Here is a 15,022-nt window from a genome sequence, read left to right as displayed (position 1 = left end):
TATCACTGTCTCTTTTATTCTGTTTTAATAATTTATTTTTAATAATTTTAATAATTTATTTTTATTTTTATTATTAATAATTTAATAATTCTGTTTTAATAATTTTGAGGATTACAAGCTTCCAGTTTGAAATAGAAATTGTGGAAACCATCCAATTTGAAATAGGAATTGTGAATATCATCCTGAAAGCATGCCTGTTCCCTCAAGACATCTCTCACTAGCTTTCAGCAAGGAACAAACTTCCACTCGTTCACACTTTTCATGCTGTGACTGTCCACAAACTTTCATGGTTATCATTGATATTGAAATATCAGTTTATCTACACCATCTAAATCTCCAGTAGGACTGGAATGATAGGACTGTTTATTAACAGTAATTTTATAATATAGCTGCATACACTAAGCTGCCAAGGAACCTTATAAAAGCTAATAGGCAAATTCTCTCATATTTACCATGAGCATTTTTTTTTTTTTTTTAATTTTCATGGTTTTTAGCTCAGTGTTGGTAGTTGGAAAGCTGGTAGTTGGTCACTCCAAATTCTATATTATGACTTTTCTTTCTTCAACTGGGTTATCAGCTGAAGAGCCAACCATTCTCTCTCTTTCTCAACTCTTATTTTGGTTCAGGACATTAGGTGTAGCTCAAGCCTAAAACTAACTTTCTGTGGGCATTTACACAGATCAACTATTTCAAAGAACAAAAGGAGCTGCAGAAAAAGTTCTAAATGAAATTCTGCTCAGAGAGTAATGCTTTACAAGCTGTTTACCAATCTCTAATGCAAACATGATGGAGACAAAAAATTATGCTTCCAGATTCCCTCTTCCAAGTGAAGTAAGATAATTTGAGCAAAAGAGGGTTCATAAGGTTGTTACAGGGATCAGTGTTGGGCCCAGTTCTGTTCAGTATCTTTATTGATGATTTAGATGAGGGGATTGAGTCCATCATCAGCAAACTTGCAGATGACAGTAAGCTTGGGGGGAGTGTGGATCAGCTGGAAGGCAGGAGGGCTCTACAGAGGGACTTGGACAGACTGGAGAGATGGGCTGATTCCAACAGGATGAGTTGCCAAGTGCTACACGGCCAAGTGCTGGGTCCTGCACTTTGGCCACAACAACCCCATGCAGCGCTACAGGCTGGGGACAGAGTGGTTGGAGAGCAGCCAGGCAGAAAGGGACCTGGGAGTCTGGATTGACAGGAAGCTGAACATGAGCCAACAGTGTGCCCAGGTGGCCAAGAAGGCCAATGGCATCCTGGCCTGGCTCAGGAGCAGCGTGGTCAGCAGGTCCAAGGAAGTGATTCTGCCCCTGTACTCAGCCCTGGTGAGGCCACACCTTGAGTACTGTGTCCAGTTCTGGGCCCCTCAGTTCAGGAAGGATATCGAGGTCCTGGAGCAGGTCCAAAGGAGGGCAACCAGGCTGGTGAAGGGACTTAAGCACATATCCTATGAGGAGAGGCTGAGGGAGCTGGGGGTGTTTAGCCTGGAAAAGAGGACACTCAGAGGAGACCTCATCACTCTCTACAACTACCTGAAAGGAGGCTGTAGCCAGGTGGGGGTTGGTCTCTTTTCCCAGGCAACTCTCAGCAAGACAAGAAGGCATGGTCTTAAGTTGTGCCAGGGGAGGTTTAGGTTGGATATTAGAAAGAATTTCTTTACCGAGAGGGTGATCCGGCATTGGAATGGGCTGCCCAGGGAAGTAGTGGATTCTCCATCCCTGGAGATATTTAAAAAGAGACTGGATGTGGCACTCAGTGCCATGGTTTAGTAACTGCAACGGTTGTGGATCAAGGGTTGGACTTGATGATCTGAGGTCTCTTCCAACCCAGTCGATTCTATGATACAGTGATGTATTTCTGGTTGTGTCATCCACTTAAGATTCCTTAATTTTCCCCATCCTTTCTCTGGTAAAGTGTTAGGAATAATGATACTACCTTAAATATAGAGTGAGGTTAATTGCTCACTCCTGGTGACAGATGCTTAATGTCACACATAACCATAGAACTTGAGGTTGGAAGTGACCTCAGGAGATCATCTAATCCAACTGCTCTGCTCAGGTCAGTGTCAACTAGAGCAGATCCTGTCTTAAAATAGTTTGGAAAACAACAGTCCCAGATTGGCCTTTTTCTCTCCAAATAAACACTGACATTTTAACAAAATATCATGGGACTTTTATGTCCTTCTAAGTATTTTAAAGCTATCCTGCTTTTCTATGATTCTATTCTATTCTATGCAATGGCAGAGCATTTAAAAAAAACAATTCAATAGGTGGCAGCAGAACTCTAACAAACTCTCAAGCATCAAAGAAGCTATGTTTCCCCATCTCTCTCACTGAGAGGTATTAGGTAAACTCAAGGAAAATAAAGGATGCCAACACACTAGAGCATGTTACCACAATATTAACAGTCGTATTGCTACAATTTATTTATTTTTTTTTGAATGTCCAATATATTCCAATATGTATGAGCTAACCTTGGGCTAATAAAGTTAACCCTCAAGTCAAAAGTGCTCACATTTATATTCTGATACATACTTCTAGAAAGGCTGAAATCTAATATCTTTAAAAACTAATAAGGATGTCTGGTCCCAATATATTGTGTGTTATGAAAGCCCGATGGTTACCAAACTAAACAAGTTGGTCTGGATTTAAACAGAAACTATCCTAAACCTTTTCTCAAAATCTTAAACTGCATCCTGCCATAAGACATTTTTTAGATCAATAAAGATTGTACAGGTTCAGTTAACCCAAGTAGAAGAGTTAACAAAAGGTTGCTACTACTGGAAAAACTCCTCTAAGATTCACTTTCCTTTTTCTTGATTTAGCCATCAATTGGCTCCTTCTGACTTACTAGAAAGATTTGCAGCCCATCAGTAGTGTTTGAACAGATCTGGCTTTAGTCAGGTGCCCTGCAAAAATACCCAAGCAGCACATCTCACGGGCAGATGTGAGCTTAGCTGATCATGCTCATTCTCTTTCCTCTCTGGTACCAGCTGGCAGACAGAGTGCAGCCACTGCTTGAAAGAAAAGCTTTGGATGGGCTGACAGACTGTCAATGACATACACCCAAAACAGATGAGCTGACCACTCTTTCTTCTGAATGCTCAAAGATACACATGCCTTGGGAATGAAACATGAGACTACTGCATTTTGAAGAAACCTGTCAATGCTCACCAAAAAGAGTAAATGGAGAAACTAAGAAACCAAGCCACAAAAAACCCCAAACACTTCATACCCCAAAGACAAGAGGCTGTACAGGGTCACATTTGGAGGTTCAGGAGCTGCCATATCACCACTGCAGTGGTGATTGCACTTGGCAGCACTGAGCTGTGGTTGCACCTGTATAAGAAGTTCTGCTCTCTGATGTTCTCTCAGGAAATATTGTAAAGTGAAAATGCTTTCCACTTGGCAGGACCAAGCAGCTCAACAGAAGACAAATTAGACCTAGGATATGTTAAAAGTCACCACATTACAAATAAGTCCAGTGTTTAATTTTCTCAGGCAGAAGGAGGTGCCAGGACACATTTCCTGTGCACATAGTACAACAGAAACTCCAACTGATAAAATAGAGATACTTTAGAATCTGCATTATGAGCTTAAAATCATTATCAGGTTTATAGGGGGAAAAACGCCAGTATCTGATGGCAGTGAACCTGCCTTTTAACTCTGTTCTGCTGTTTAATTTGCTCAGTTGGTAAAATAGACCCAGTTTTGTATTTCCTGCTGGGCTGGGCAGGCTACTGCCAGGAGCTTGGGCAGTCCTCTGAGCACAGGAGTCCTGCAGTCTTGCATTCCTTGATGCACACAGCATAAAGAAATGCCCATAGGAGGATTTCTTCCTGCTGCTGGTACATTATTATTTTAGCCAGTGTGATCCCATGCCAACTGGCCCTTTGCATCCAGCTGCGCTCTGAGTGCCTTTGCAAGACCTGGGGAGGGGACAAAGGAAGGAATGCTTCCTCTCAGCCTCCTCTCTGCAAAACCATTGGCAGCCAAGGGTTTCTGCCAGGAAAAATGCTTACTGATTCTGCAGAGCTGCTGCCTTTTTCCCAGGATCTCTCCACCCTTTGGCATGTTGGACAGACCCCAGCAACCCTCACCAAGCAGCACTTCACACAAAGCAGCAAGTGAAGCTCCAGATTCTGTCTTCCCTCTTTTTACAGCCAAACAGCACTACTGCAACAGGGTCAGGGCTCTTCACATCTGCACAGAAGGCAACAGGATGTGGTCTACTTGTTTGGATGAAGTAAAGCTCTTTGAGGGGGGCTTCTAGCAAACAGCACAGACATTACTCAGCTTCACTGCAAGCCAATACTAAATTGCAAAAAACAGAACAGCTCCTAGTGGGAGGTGAAGGGTGAGTAAGGTGAGGAGCCTTTCAAAATGCTGCCAGCCGCCCTTCTTTGATTTATTTTTAAACTTCAAGTGGGATAGGATGTAATTCACACCTACTTTAAGGCTCCCTTGTGCTGCCAAAACCAGCTAAAGGGACGTTTAAGTAAAAGAGCACTAAAGCCAGAGATGTTACTGGGGTTTTTTGCTACAAACAGGAAATAAAGGGATCCGTTGCTACTTTATAAATAAATCCGGGAAGACCTATGAAGTTAGCAAACACCTAAACATCTGAGTAATTCTATACCACAGAGGACCCCCCAAATTCTACAGGCAGGATCATGCATGCTGAGGTGCTTTCATAATCACAGGCTGCAGAATTACAATTTATCACTAACTCTCAAAAAGAAAAACCCCAAAGTGTTCCCACTTTCTGGAAAAACTGCTGCTTTCTGAAAATAGATTAAAAGAATGCCATATAAAGTTCACATTTAAAATATCTTACGTGCTTCGAGTAAAAAGAAAAAAAAAAAACAAACCACTAATTCAAGTTTAATATGTAGAAACTTTCAGGGTAACTGGGACATTCAGCACATTCTAAAAAAAATGCCTATGTTTTTGGTGATTGAAGACGCAGCCTCAAAATCACTTCAAAATAATCCATAATCTAACTGGAAAGAATCCTCAGCAGTCATAGGCATGCTATATATTTACTGTATATTTACTGAGACTGAAACCTAAATAAATATTAGCATTTCTATTACCACAGACAATATTTACAATACTTATTTTCGTCAGAAATTAAGGGTAAAATGTTGAAACTGAAATTCTAAAATGTTTTGATTGGAAAATGCCAATTGTTTCCTTTGCCCATGATGAGGTAACACTCATCCTGATTCCCCAAAATAATAATTGAAACAGCTTCCATCTGAATTTCTTAAAATAGTTCCTTTTTTCCAGGTTCATTAAGAATTGCCCCCCTTAGTGGCTCCTTAACTCACTGCAGTCCTCACTTAAGAGCCTGATCCTGTCTCTCTTCCCTACCAACCTTAATCTGCTTAAAGTATATATATATATATGTGGGGAGAGAAAGGTTTTTTTCACTCCCAAGACACTGACCCTACAGCTAAATGCTACAGGATGTGTGGGGTTTTGGTTGGTTGTTGTTTTCTTTTCTTTTAATTAAAACTGGCCTTTGAAATGAATACTTGTTCTTGGTTCCGAATATTTATGACCCTCTCCTTGACCTCCAGCTTCCAGGATGGGTGGCTGCACTAAGCAGCATTCACAGCACTGGAGAAGGTAAAAAATTCAAATTAACTACTGATCAAGTACAAGGACAGCAGCCAGAAGAAAAGGATGGAATTAATAAGAACTTATGGTTAGTAGATAGAAGGAGAAACACAGGAAAGGGAAGCACCAACATCAGAATTTGTCAAGTTCCAACAGCTAAAATAAATACCAGACACAACTTCTGCTAACATACAGTCTGTCTTAAGGAAATGATAAGAAGGAAAATACTTAAATGTTTTTTTCTCAGCTAACCTGAAATTAAATAATACATTTCTGAACATGTAAAATATATTATGCACAATAAATTTAAGAGTTTAATTTTTCCAAAGAAAAACAAAAACAGAAAAACTGAAATTTCCCCAAAGAAATAATAATTTTACGAAAACATTTGTTGCCAACAAAATCTAGAATTTCCCAAAACCATAAACCTGAAGTAAAACAAAACCTAAAAATGGTGATTCAAATACTTTTTGCTGTTTTCACAGTTCTTGCAAACTTAAAATAAATATCCAGCAATATTGTGTATTCAGCAGGCAGAAGGAAGGCATTTCTATCAATTGCACTTCACTTTAAATGACATCCTTGGTCTTCATAGGAGGACTTTACAGAAACCCACTTGAACGACTACAGCTAATGATGCCTTTGCTGCTCTGTGGTTTCTCTCATGCTTTTTGCTTCTGTTTTTCTGCTACAGAACCCTACTCAAAAGGAAGAGGGTGCAGCATACTGTGGTTTAGAGCTTAAGTGCTTCCAAATGGTGAAACTGAGTTACCATAGCACCCACATGCTCGAGCAATCAGACCTATCTTAGTGCTAAACCACAACTTCTCTAGTGCAGTCATGAAATTTCCCTATTAAATTCCTTACCACCAAATTTGAATTTTAATTATTTTTAGTTGTACAGCTTCATTGCTATGATACAGTGAGGGGTGGCAATCTTTGGGATATGGTCCAGGCTGCTTTGGAGGGAGGAGTACTTATCATTGTATGAATTGTTTCTAAGAGTATCAGACCCTGATGTAGCAGTTACTGCAACTGTGAAACCCTGGCTACCATCCACAAGAAACACCTATACATGAGGAATGAAAGATTGCCTGTGATGTTTTCTTGGCAATTTTGTGCTACGTGCAAAAGAAAAAGTGCTAATGTTTGCTTTGCCTTTTGTATATTTTCAATATTTGGGCATTTATGAAATCAAGAGCCAGACTCATGTTGCCACTGTGCTACCTTGCCTCTTGTCATAGCCAGTGTCCCCCTAGAATTATGACTTTTCCAGTCCTCTTGTGACTTCCTTGATCTTCCTTTCCCACACCTACCATGAGCAGAAAGAGCTCCATATTGCTCAGCTTCCTGATACCAAGAGGCTGGTTCTGCATTTGCTGAATGCATTTTTTTTCCAGCAAGCAGAAGAAGCAAAGGACGTGCAATGATTACATTGTACTCCCCATTCCTACTCCCAGGGCTTTGCAACTGCTGCCTCTATTAGTCCTGGGAGTAGCTGAAAGGCAGATCAGTTCTCAACGGTTTTGACCAGAAAAAAAAGAGTCTACAACTGAGACCTGGCTGATTATTGATGAGAGTGTGAGGTAGGGGTAAACTTCTTCATCTCAGGCTCTCTCAGTGGACCATGCTTTATTTAAATACTTGACCTGCTTCTTTCTCTACCTGTGAGTTCCTTCAAGACAAAAGCATTGTCTGGTATTGCAGATCTATTCCTGACTGCACATTACTTTTCACATAATTTTGGCAGCAACAGAAAATAAGACCTTTGCTTTGGAGAAAAGAAACAACTTGGAAATATTTCTCTAATCTTTAATCACCTGAAATGTCAAAATCATAAGCAATTAAATACTGTATGAATAGCAGCATTTTAGCCACTGATAATATAAACTCCGGTGAAATCATAAATATCTTCTGTTGGAGGAGATCTGTTAGCATCAAGTCATTGGATCAACAGCTCTGCACCTACTGGGTGCGTTATGTCAGTGGGAACTCTAATAAGTGGTTTTCAAAAAGATGTAGGCCAAGATTTTTAAAAAGAAATTAACAGTTCCTTCAAGAAATGACATCTGTCTATGAGCTTCTCCTATTTGTAATAATTTTTTCTCTGATCTATTGCTACATTAACAACCAAAACAAAAATATCTAAGTGGCCTGGGGGAGCTGAGGGAGGAGTGCAGATAACAGAGATAAATAGCTGATATTCAGGTACTTTGAACACCTATATGTCCAACTAATATCACCTGGATTAGCAAATACTTCGCTTTCCTAAAAAATAGTATCAATAAATAGGACAATTTAAAATGGAAAGAAAACACATAGGCTCTGAAAAGAGACCATAACAAATCTCTTCTATGAAGCCTTAGAGTGTGATGAACTTCAAAGCCACAACCCATCAGAGAGCAGCACTCAATACTGCTGCAAAGATGTTGTGGGGTGTTCCTGGGGGCTGCTGTGACACTCTGGCAGAACCTTGGTATCAAGACCATCATCAGTAGGGGCTGGGGACAGAAACAGCTCAGAGCCCCTCAGATAGTGCCCTGAGTATACACTTACAGGAAATGCCAAGTGCCTCACAACAGTGGTGATCTGAGGACTGCAGTTACATTTGGTATTACTGAAGCATCCCCGTTACAGAGCTCAGGGCTGGGGGCAGTCAGCTGCTGATTTTGATGAGAGCAGATCCTGTGGTTCAGACAAGCACATGGGAGCCAGAGTGAAGATCTGACTTTCTCTTCCCTCAAGAATGATACGACTGTTTAATTGAATTCTCTGATGATTGTGCAGTTCAGGCTTGAAGAAAACTACCTGCTTTATTCCACATCAGAGTAATGCATATGCCATTGTTCTTTATCTCCAGTGCCCCATGCTGGGTTTTACTGGGGTCAGTTACTCTGCCTGCACAGCCCCAGCTATTGAAAGATCCTTAACTGCAGCAGAAAGGCACAAATTGGAATAAAGACATGGCTGAAAATTTTCATTTGCCAGTGATCTGTCATTTGTATTTCTGCAGCTTCTTGCTCCAAGGTTAACAGGACTCTCAGCAGTCCCTGTGCTCCAGGAGCTGAAGTCCCACCCTCCCATCTACAAGCAGCAATGCTCTAAACTATCCTGCTAGTCTCAGCCATCTCCCATGACCCAGATTTCTTCCAGCATTAAGAGAAGATCCTAACCAGCACTGGCTGATATACATCTAGCTTCTGTTTCTTAAAAGGATAAAAACTAGAGAGGGGAAAAAAAAAAAAAAAAAAAAAAGCAGCCAGCTCAGTGGAGAACTGTTCCCATACCAAGTCTGCCTGCTGGGCAGCTGGGCAGCTTCCATGCCCTCCAGGGGCTGCAGCTGCAGCCAGCAAACTCCCTTTCTTCTAAGGGAGGGGATCTTGACTTGGTTACTATCCTGAGTTTCTTTTGCCTCCAGACATTCAGGCCAGAAATGATCAGAATTGAATAGCATTCATTAAATACCTTATTAACTAACATTATTGTTGTTCATAAAATATTCTGACAAACTATCCACAGATCAACAGCTAAATCACCTATATACTTCCTACGATACAACTTAAAACACAGGAAAATATTCACAAAAAGCAGATAGAAGGATCACATAAGCATCAAGTTCTACCACTATTACCCATGCAAAAATCTTTTGAAAAGTAAATCATTCAGTATCAATAGATTTTAGAAAAAAACCTGCCCGTTAAAAACTGGTTTTCTCTATCTCCTATATAACTCAGTGTAGAATCATTATTTTTTTTTTATTGAAAAGCAAAAATACAAGTATTTACATTGATCAAAATTTCCTGTATTTTATTTAAAACCTGAAGTCCACCTTATACTCAGCCAGTGTGAGGAAAGCTGGGACTGTGACCCTACCTGGGGATTCCTACCTGGGGATTCCATGTTTTCCTCCCTTGTGAATGATCATACACACCCTCCATCTCTAAACCTATGTAATATCCCCTGCAAAGTAGAGATAATGGTACTATTCTACTAAAATGGCACACTGTGAGTAGAAATTCATTAAAGTTATGTTTACAAAAAAGGGATCTCTTAAGTATTATTAAAAAATCTCTACTCACATCTATCTGATTGCATAAACGGGGACATAGGGCTGCAGAGAGAAATTCCTAGAACCTGAGCTCCCTAGAATGCTGTGCACTAACATAAAAAAGCCTCTCACTATCCCAAAATCTGGATTGCAAAATCTGGGCTTCATCCCTTCAGGCAATCTGAGCCAGTTTTACCAAGAAGGGAACTATACTTCATGTCATGCCAGAAAAAATAATAAGCAGGTTTCAGACCATAAATGAGCATGCACAGCTCCTGAATTCAATAAAAAACTTTGAGTGAAGGTGGTTTCTCAATCCCCTTTTCTTTTTCTTTTGGAAATTAAATCACCAATTTGGGTACCAAACTCTGGACAGTTACATGCATTTTAAATGTGTGATTTTTTTTCCTCTCTCAGATATTTTCCTTATAACAAACGTGGGATGTGCACCCTGATTTGAACTAACAATCTATCTGATAATCCCATACAAATTGAGGCAAAAAAAAAAATTTTGATTTTGTTTTAAGTCCTGTGTTGACCATTTTTTTCTAACAGACAGGGTATTATAAATATGTCAGGAGATTTAAATAACAGCTCAGAATGGAAGGACTACACTCTGCTGCCAGGGACTGTGGTGCTCTATGTTCCAGCTCAGGTACCATCAGGATTTGAACTACAGTAATTTCAGCATCACTTCAAACAATTCAATGCAAAAAGAACACAAACAGTTTATACTTCCATCTTTTGAATGTGACAAGTTATTTACATTAGCATTTTATATTTTCCTTTTTTTTTTCTACTTCTTCTTATTTATTTTAAAAATATTAACTGAGCAGCCTGGGGAAGAAAAGTAAAATCAAAGACACTATATAAGATGCTAGACAAGAATTTATTTAGGAAAATAATTTTATGGACCTTTCAAAGTATAGGGACCCAGGGAAAGCCCTCAGGCCAAAGCTAAGAGAACATCCAATTTCATGCTCTAAATAATTTTAGACTCTTTATATAGGCACAGCAATGCAAAAGGCAAGGAATTCAGCAGACCTGTAAACATTTCTTGTGTCTAATAATAAGAATGATGTATACTGTGACATCAGTGATTATCCACCATGATAACAGCAAAAAACAACTCCCACTTGGAAGTGGGAGATCAGAAACACAGTTTGATCTGTACAACATGCATCAGTTTGTATACACACATAAACATACAGAAGTTTGGAAGAAGCATGTATAATGTCTTTAGTGAGGACAGATGGAAAAGCTGAAGCAGAAAGACACAGTATGTGCAAATGTGGGCAAGATTTTTTTTTCTAGGTCTATAACAGCATTTGGTTAAAATGCTGAATTATTTATGACCATGTGAACTGGTAAAATTATTTCTCTTTCATCCTTAGCTAAGGGAATATATTGTAAATTCTTCAGTTGTGTAGGTTAACACACTTATTGTTTAGCACCTACACAGCATTTCCTAAGCCTCTTGAAGAAATCTGATAGCATGAGCAAACAAAACCAGACAAAAAGTTCTGGTAAATCTTCAATAAAGCACTTTTACACGAGTTCACCATTGATTTCAGTAGGAACTATGCCCATACTATGAATTAAGATGATGTTCTGAATCAGGACTGCTACATAGGCTGGCATGTAAGCATGGAACAGATCCCTTATAATCAACCTTAGCAACAACAGAAATAGAAATGGGGGATCTGCTGGCTCAGGAAGGCACATGAAGCTTTCCTCTGCTTGCCACCAGCTGGATGTAGAGCAGCTCCTGTCTGGAATCACCTGCTCTTCCATGGGCTGCTCTGCACCAACATGTGCGATGCTAAGAGGGTTTGGAGAAACTGAGCTGTTTATCTGAACTGAACTGAAACCCTCCAGTCTACAGCACCCACAGCCAAACTCAGTCTCTGTTTGGGTTTATAACACTTCACACTGCAAACTGAAAATTTTAAGGTGGTTCCATTCATGTTAAATGAAAAGGAAAGACAATTTATAATGGTGCCCAGCATGAGCAAGGCAATAAAGGCCACTATACCCAAAACTCAAAGAGACTACAACATTTCATTCAGTATTTTCATGATTACCCTCAAATCCAGAAGGTCTGAAAAATCTATTAATAAGTAAAATTCTATCTTCTAGATTCCCACGTTGCTGTAAAACATTTTTGTTCTCCTGGAAACTGCATGGTCAAGAAAGCATAATGTTCTGCCCATTCTAACATTTGCTGCAAAATCAATCAGTTGTGCATTTTTAACACATTTAATGAAATGTTTTTCTTTCCTTATGGACATAAATTATGGTCTTTATGTACATTTACATAATGAGGACCCAAAGAAATTAAGAACAGACCAACACTATCTGCAACAAGAAAAGTGTAAAGCAATCTGAAATACTGTAGTGAAAGATAAGGCAGGAAACTATTGGCCTTCTTTAGGTAAACACAGCCAACAAAAACCTTCACAAAGATCAGTGATTTCCCAAGAAAATAAGGAACACAGTGATCAGGGAATGGAATTCCCTACCCAGGACAAATGTGTCTCTGTTAGGGGATGAGCAGCCAGTCCTCTAGGACCACAGCAGATGGTATAAAAGACAATCAAATTAAAAGCTGTCAGTTCATTTTGGCAGATGTCTGGGGCAGATAGCTGCCCCAAAGGACTACAATTCTTTGAGGAATGGAAATGGAACTTTTACAAAAAGCACTCTCCAAAGAATACAAGAACTGGCACGGAGGTCTGTAACACTGCCTACATAACCTGACATTCTCCATGCTCAGCTCCCATCTGGGGTGACTGGGGGACTAGATGTAGCAGAGGAGATGTCTCTGCAGAGCTGAGTGCCTGATGGCCAAGTGGGATCCCATTGCACTTGGTATCATGGGGAATTTCTCAGGTTAATCTATTTGACCATGGCTTTCTCTCTGGGAACAGTTTACATAAGCTGAGGAATGTGGTCCTCTTACCACAGTATCTGCTCTCCAGCCAGGTCTGCAGGTTCTTTTACCCATGCAAAGGTACACACTGCTAAAATGGCTGAACTGCCAGGCATGTTTTGTCTGTCAGGTTTAAGATATTGGCAGTTGCTAATGAATTTACCTCATCAATGTTAATGAGGTTTGGCACTACATTTCCCAATGTGGTTGCAAAAATCCTGCTTCTGCAGTCAGTTGTGTAACCACTTGTTGAGGGACCTCTCTGTCTTGTTTTGCTGTACCCTGTGTGTCACATCCTTTTTGGCTATGAGTCATTACAATTAATCAGCCATATGGTCAAACTCCCATTTCAGTATAAATCAACTCCAGTTTAGATTTGAGTGGCTTAACCACAGGAGGTTTTCCCACTGTCTTGTTAAGCTTCTGCCTTTGGACCTTAGGGGACAAAAACTGAGAGGTCAGAGTTGATGAGCCTGAAGTTTTGCTTACCCTACACATGTTGATTTGGAAGAGATACAGAGATATCACAGAAAATAAATGAAACCCACTGCAATATAACAAGGAAGGGGCAAAATTATTTGAACACTTAAAAGTAATGAAACTGTTAAATGTGTTTGGTCTGTTGTTGTAACTTTGTCCAACAAAATGTCTTCAAGTGTTCCTTCCCAGGCTCTGCATTATTTTAATCAGTTAAACCAGCTTTCCGCACATGCACCAAACAATGCAACTCTCTGCTGGGAAGAATTAAATTGCAAAAGCCATATATGATTGGCTACCTCTTGCCTTTTTATTTTTGCCTTCCCCAACATCTCCACCCCAGCTGGTTGTAAGTTCTTGATTCTTTGCTTCTTCTGAAGCAGTTTCAGCAGCCTCCTCCTTAACTGAAAGAGTCTCATGTTCAAGGGGCTGATGACTTCCTGGCTGGCTCTGTTTATTATCTCTCATCATCCATCTCTTTATGTCACACACCAGGAAACTTGTCCCTGACTCTGATGATGTCTCCACAGCACAAAGGTCCCCATCTAAAAGCTATGTCCAGTCTCTGTAACCTGAACAGTGACCATTCCCTATACCTGAGATTCACTATGATCTTGCAGTTGCTTTAGAATTGCCACCCAGACTGGCCAATTTTGGATGCCTTGGCACTTTGCAGTCCCTATGCCAACTTGATCAGAAATTCTGAGGCTTGAACATGACAAGATCAAAGAGATTCTATTCAGCCTTCTGCAGAGATAGTTATTTAGATCTGCTTGCCCAACGAGCAGATCAGGTGACAGTGGCACTATGTCTGCCTTCCTCAGATTGATCAGATTTCAGAGGGGGAATAGTGCTTGCCTTTAAGCAAACAAGCAGGCTTAATGAATATTGATATTTCGTTTCAAATGAGAACCAGCTCGTTTCAGAGGAATTTCCAAGATAGACCCAGTCAGCCCAGTTTACTAGCTCATTGCTAAAGATAAATCAAAAATGTAAGTTCCTACTGTTATTTCTGTCAAAAACAAGAATAAAGATTAAAATTTCCATTTCCACCTAGTCTATAACTTTATCTGAAATGTATACATATACCAGAAATAAAATAGGGTTGAATTATTTTAATAACTTAAGGCTTAACATTTTTTGAACAGGGTTAAGAATAGACCCAGGAAAAAACAGCAAATAATATAAAAGAAGACTTGTGTTAGCTATGAAATATGGAAATGTAGTCATGTTCACCTGAAAAACTAACATGGCAGACAAGTAGCCAGAAATGGGGTTTTTTCTCCTCCTCTGACACCACCAGGAACAGGATGAGTTGCAACAGCACAAAATCTAACTCACAAGGCAAACTTTCAACTGTGCAGAGCATAAGGGAAATCAAGTGCAACTTTTCAAACATTTTGGTGTTTTAACAGTATTTGCAACTAATGGACTTCTTTCAATTTCCTGGTAAATGGCAGTCTGCAAGAACTATACAGTGTCGCAGGATGTGGGTGCCTTAATTTTATCTCCATTTTGCAGAGCACTGGTCTGTTCTTACCAAATCAGCTCTCAGCTTGCATTGTAAGCAAGAGCCTTCCCTTTCCCATGGCAGGGCTGCATGCCAGCCCACAAATGAGTAAACTTCTTTACTGAGGTAAGGTAAGAAATAGTAGCAATGCATAAAAATATTAACATTTCAGCCTACATCATTTGAGAACAGAATTTTGCAAAACTAAACTATCAGAAAGTGTAGTTGCCCTAATAACTCATCTTTCAGCTTTAGCCTTCTTCTTTAGCTACAAAGCACTACAATGACACAAGCCTCATGGTACATCACAATATGAAACAGTTATTTACCTAAGAAATGAGTGTAGTTTACCTGCCATCACTATTACACTGTACACAAAAAATCCAGTGACTATCCTAGATTAGGATGATCTGAGTTGCCCAGCTGTAAAACCAAAG

The 15,022-nt window shown here is 39.8% G+C and overlaps 1 protein-coding gene across 1 annotated transcript in view; it reads right to left on the bottom strand.

Annotated features, from left to right (window-relative positions):
• Positions 1–15,022, bottom strand: part of PTPRC (protein tyrosine phosphatase receptor type C) — a 58,828-nt gene that overhangs the window by 26,418 nt on the left and 17,388 nt on the right.

Source organism: Calypte anna, chromosome 8, assembly GCF_003957555.1.
Source record: "Calypte anna isolate BGI_N300 chromosome 8, bCalAnn1_v1.p, whole genome shotgun sequence".
Taxonomy (NCBI): Eukaryota; Metazoa; Chordata; class Aves; order Apodiformes; family Trochilidae; genus Calypte; species Calypte anna.
The sequence above is the reverse complement of the archived record's forward strand: the minus strand, read 5'-3'. Positions and strand labels throughout refer to the sequence as shown.